This window comes from Bison bison, unplaced genomic scaffold, assembly GCF_000754665.1.
Source record: "Bison bison bison isolate TAMUID 2011002044 unplaced genomic scaffold, Bison_UMD1.0 scf7180017864269, whole genome shotgun sequence".
In the NCBI taxonomy this organism is placed as follows: domain Eukaryota; kingdom Metazoa; phylum Chordata; class Mammalia; order Artiodactyla; family Bovidae; genus Bison; species Bison bison.
Genome location: NW_011494841.1, coordinates 393839 through 399545, shown reverse-complemented (window position 1 = coordinate 399545; position 5707 = coordinate 393839).

Sequence of the window (5707 nt, the reverse complement as noted above, 5' to 3'; positions counted from 1 at the left end):
CCGTGAGAGACGGGGCCCTGCCCGCCCGGCTCTCCACCCTTGGCCTTCCCTGTGGATTCCACGCCTCCCGCGCCCTCCCTGTCCTCTCAGCTCCTCCCTCCCACTGGCCTTGACAAGGGTCGATCGTCGCCTTCAGCTCCTGGGGGCCAGACCCTTGACCTTCCCCACCTGCCGAGGGGGCCTTCCTGGAGGACGCGTCCATGGGCTGAGCAGCTCTCCTCCACTCCCAACCTGTCCAGATCCTGGTGGAGGTGGCATCCCAGTGCTGTGATTTGTCCTCGACGACACTTCAAAGCTTTCCCATCTCCTAACTTTTCAGCAAATGAGACATATGGAAAGTCTTATTTATCTCAGCCAAATATTTCAATTAAAATGTTCCATTCCAAAAACATGACCCAAAGTTTGGCACCTTCGTGGAGGCACGGAACAGCTGGCTCTCCTCGAGAACCACCAAGAAGCTGCTTCCTGCCACTTTGTCACTGTTAGGAGGTGACAAATGAGCCCAGGCTGTCCCTGCATGAACTAAGCAAGGCTCCGTGGGGAGGGATGGCCCACAGGGCGCTCCCCATGCTGGCCCCCGAGGGCGGCACCCTGCTGCCGCAAGACTGGGCACCCTGCCCACCCTCCCCAAGCTGGTGCTGCTGGGAGCTGTCCAGGTCAGGCATCTGCCTAGCCCAGGACGGGGAGGAGAGGGTCTGCTGTTGGCCTGGAAGCCTCTGCGGAAGGGAGAGGAGCTCGGTGTCCAGGGAGAAAGGGATGAGCACAGTCCCTGGAGGTGCTGTCCTGGGACGGGCAGGGGCCGCTGCCTCAAGCCGAGACGACGCCCAGTGCCCGATGTGCACACGGGGAGGGCTGGGGCGGCAGGCAGTGGTCACCTGTGATGTGCAGGAGGTACAGTGCTGGCCGGCACCAGGGCAGGGGGCAGCGGAGACGGAATGGAGGGCCCTGGGGGAGAGCGAGCTTCACAGAAGTGGGAAGAGCGCCTTCCCCGGGGCGGCGGGGCGTGGAGTCAGGGGGCCAGGGGCGCTCGGAGAGGACGGGGCCCTGGCGGTGAGGGACACTACCCCTGGGCGACGGCTGCTGGGTGTGAGGACCCCGGAATGCTCCCCCACCCAGCACGCCCCGACCCTGTGCACATCAGGTGGGAGCCTCACTTATCCCGCATCGTGGACACCCGGTCATCACAGCCCAGAAATGTGCAGGCCAATCACCACCTTTACAAGCCACATTTTAATTCTTCAGTGAATTTTCTCGACGCGTAATGGCACATTTCTTAAGACAGGGATCTGCTGCCTTGAATCACCTTGAGAAAGTTATGGAAATAGGGCTGCTCTGTGGGCTCCGAGGGGAGGCTCGGGGAAGGCTCGAGACCTGCCTGGAAAGTTCCCCCACCTTCCCTGGTTGGACCAGGCAACCAAGAGGCGGACCAGATGGAAACACTCACACCTACGCTCACAAATTTGGTCTTTGATGCATCAGGTTAACCTTTGACAGGTGCCTGAGTTACTTCCTGTGGCCTCCCAAGACGGGGTTGGGGGGGCATGCCCATTTCCTTCTGTTTCCAATTGACGGGCACAGGATTTTGGATGATGTCCGACACTTTGTTTTCCTAAGTTTTTCTGCTGCACTAACTTCAGGGTCACAGAGCATTTCCTGGGTGTGAGCCGCTTCCCCAGCCAGAGGCAGCCCTAGGATCAGGAGACAGGGCCCTGGAGCCTCACTGCCCACTGAAGCCCCCATTCCCCAGACCCACCACGCCAGCCCTGACACCTCACTGCCCACTGAGGCCCCCTGCCCCCAACCCCACCTTGTCTGCGCTGATACCTCATTGCCTACTGAAGCCCCCAGCCCCACCACGTGTGCCCTGACACCCCACTGCCCACTGAAGCCCCCAGCCCGACCACGCCTGCCCTGACACCTCACTACCCAATGAAGCCCCCAGCCCCACCATGCCTGCCCCTGGACTGCCCTTTCCTCCCACTGCCTGGCCCTTCTGAAGAGCGGGAGGATGTGTTTTGTGCAGCCCCTTCAGCTGGGTCTGTCTGCCGTTTTCTCGCAGCTGGCCTTCTTTGTCTCCTCCTCGTGCATACCCCATGGCACTCCCACCCCCACGGGGCTCATCTCCATGATGCTGACCTGGTCTCTCCTGAAGGCCGTTCCTTCCAGACCTTGCCCTGTAACATGAGGTTACAGGGCAAGTTCCCTGAGCGTATCTGCTTGGCTAATTGCCTGCCAGGTTCACCCACATTCAGAGTTCAAAAGCTGGAGTTAAGCACCTCCGCAGATGAGAAGACAGCCCCACACGCCTCCACCTCTGTAAGTAGATGGTTTCATCAGAAAACTGCAAGTTACTGAGCTAGAAGGGCTGGTGACCAAACCCCCTGAGGCCTCGGGTCCTGGTCGTGTGGGTTAGAGTAACCGCCTGTGGTCAGCGTGTCCCCTGGATTTTTATCCAACATGGCACCAATAAGTAAAGAGGTTAAAATACTGGTCAAACCTGCTTTCCAACAAGGCTGCCTTCCAGCCCTGCCCTGGGCCCTTTCCTGCCCAGAAGCAGCCTGTTCCGGACGCGACAGGAACGTTCAGGTTGCCCGTGCGGAGCGGGACGCCCAGCCGAACCGCACTGGGAACTCGCTGCAAGCGGGTGGGTGCGGGGACCACGGAAGCCGCCCGGGAACAACGTCAGCAGCGGGTCCAGACCCTCCACTCTGTCTCTGCTCAGCTTCACAACAACCTACGCCTGTGCTGTGTTATTCCTTTTTTTTTTTTCAGACAAAATTGAGGCTTGAAAAACTTCAATAACTCACTCAACTCCACATATGTTTTAATAAGCAGAACTGAGATTTCAGCCAAGATGGACTGGTTATCCCGAGAAGCACCAGGGTGGCAGGCATGAGTCGAATGCACTGACCTGGGCTGATCCCACATGCACCAGCTCTGGGAGTTCAGGCCCATTGCACCGCTTTGGCCATCAGGCTGCATTATTCTGCCATATAATCAGCCAAGAAATCTGGGGGAAATAGTGCCCTTTCCATAGTCTGCGGATTTTAGACCTCACCTGGTGCACCTGGAAATCTCACTTGAAGTCCTAAGAGGTTAGGTTCAGTTCAGCCCGATTTCACTGTGGGTGAGGCCGCATCTTGCTGGGGGGATGACGACGAGCCGGCTCCCTCTGATCACCTTCAGAGGCTCACAGTGCCACAGACGGCATGCTCGTGTCCCCAGATCCGTGCTGCGAAGGTGGAAGCCTGTGTGGTTGGGTGACGAGGTCACGAGAGGGCCCTGATGGCAGAGACCCCGCACGGCTCCATCACCCTGACTGCTACGTGAGGACAGCCTCACTGGACACAGAATGCACCCTGACCACGGACAGCCTGCCTCCAGAGCCCTGAGGATCAGTGTCTGCTGTGACATGTCCCCACTCGTGGGGTGTGCTGTTGCTGTGACTTTCCCTCACGTGGTGTGGGGTGAGATGAGATAGGAGGGGTGAGGTGAGATGGAGTGAGGTGAGGGGGGTGGTCTGGGTGTGAGGTGAGGCGATGTGAGTTGTGGTGAAGTTGAGGTGAGTTGAGGCGAGGTGAGGAGACGTAAGATCACGGTGAAGGGAGGTAAGGTGAGCTAGGGGTGAATGTGAGGTGAGATGAGGTAAAACAGGACGAGATGAGGTAGGGGTGAGGTGGGGTGAGTGGAGGTCGGAGTGAGGTGAGACGGGGTGAACCGGGGTGCGGTGAGGTGAGGTGAGGTTGGGGTGAAGGGAGGTGAGGTGGGGTGGGGCGAGGTTAGCGAGGGTGAGGAGAGGTTGTGTGGTTGCTGGTGGTTGGCTCAGAGAGCTGGAGTTGAGGTGAGGGCAGTAGGCCTTGGGACAGATGCACAACAGGCCTCTTCAACAGGCGATATCGTGGTGTCCTGCCACGGCTGGAGCCAGGAGACTGGCAGAGGCACCGGGGATGCTCTAGAAGTTCAAGCTCAGCCATGACAGTCCAGCCTCAATTCTTAGGGCAAAAGTGCAGGTTGAACAAGCACTTCAGGGACTGTCCAGCTGTTCATGTCCAGCTGGCCCTTTTCCCTGCAAGTCACCTGGGCAGCTCCTACTGGGAACAGAACTCTGAGCCCTGAAGGGCCTTAGAGCCCAAAATACAAGGAAGAACGTGAGGATGACTGATCAGCTGGGCAGAACTCTGTGCAAAACCAGGTGTATTCATTGACAAGTGCAAGTGCAGAAAGATGAATCGGGAGCCCAAACACCAGGGATCGAGGAAAAGCCATCACAGCTTTCGGAGGGGCGGGTGTGGTGTGCCCTAGAGGATATGGTCAGGGTCCTGCCTCGATGCCAGGTTCCTACAGGAGCGGGGGAGGCCACTCCAGGGAAGCTGGGGGCTTGAGGCCTGGCAGGGGTTGGGCCGGCCAGCAGGACACGCCTGGGCCAAGTCCACTCTTGGAGTTTCTCTGGCTGCAGTCTGCGTGGTGGCTGGAAGGGAGGAGAACTCCAAGCGGGAAGCCTGATTGCAGTTCCACAGAGGACCCACAAACGATATGCAAGGCCCGGACATTTCTCATTTGAGCTCTTGCGGAAGTTACTATTACAAACACATGATTCACCGGTTCTGTCGTGAAATCGCACCCATGTGTGTATTCATCACTGCTCTCCAGGCATCTCATAAGATCAGAGAACATCAGGCTTTGTATATCCTTTCCCATCACAATTTTCTGATACGAAAGAAATGGCCCATAATTGAAAGGAAGGTAGGGAGAGAAAGAAACAGGTCATGAACAAAGAGAAAACCAGCTTTTTGAGTTTGCTGAAAACTACTGAAGTGACTCACTGGGAGAAATCTGAAACTGAAGATGCTGACAAATATCCGGCAAGTCATGGATTACCAGTGGAGGAAGCAGAAGCTCTGCAGACTAGCACCAATGAAATCCTGGAATTTTGAGAAAGGATTTTCTGGAAGGAGGGCTGGATACTGGCATGGGGGTCATCTGGATATAGTTTACATTCCTCACATTAACCAATGTTGACTTCTTACTATTACAAAAACACCACATGTCCATTGCAGAAAAACAAAAAGACACAGATCAATACTGATGAGAATTAAAAACAATCCCATAACCTTACCACCCAAAAAGGACCATTGTAAGTATCTTTCTAGACCTTTTCTGCATGTCTATCTACATCTCTCTTCTGTAGATGTGATTTGACAAGTATACAGTCTTCTAATGAGCATGTGATCTTTAAAAAAACATAAAATTGTACGTGTAGCATCAGGAGCTGCTCGTCCTTCGTGACGCAGTAAAGGCGGCACTGGGTGCGTGCCAGGCACTGTCCGACGTGCTGTTTGTTGAACGGTCACAACCTTCGCAGATGCTGCGAGAGGCTGTGGTGCAGAGAGGCTACGTGACTTGGCCAGGGTCACAGAGTTAAGTGGCGGGGCTGGAGCACCTCAGGCCACTCACAGCATTTAATGACGTTGTATCCATTCGTGCTCTTGTCAGGTCAATGTGCCCTAATGTATTGAAACACTTATTTTTCTTGTTTCAATTTTTCCCTGTTACAAAGCACAGTGCAAAGAACATCTTATAGCCAAGTGTTTGTCTACAAACTAAATGATTTCTCCCCAAATCTAGTAGCGAATCCACTGGAAAACAGGTCTGTACCCTTGAGCGTCTGGCGTCAGCACTGACCTGAGGGGACCTCAGCCTGCCAGAG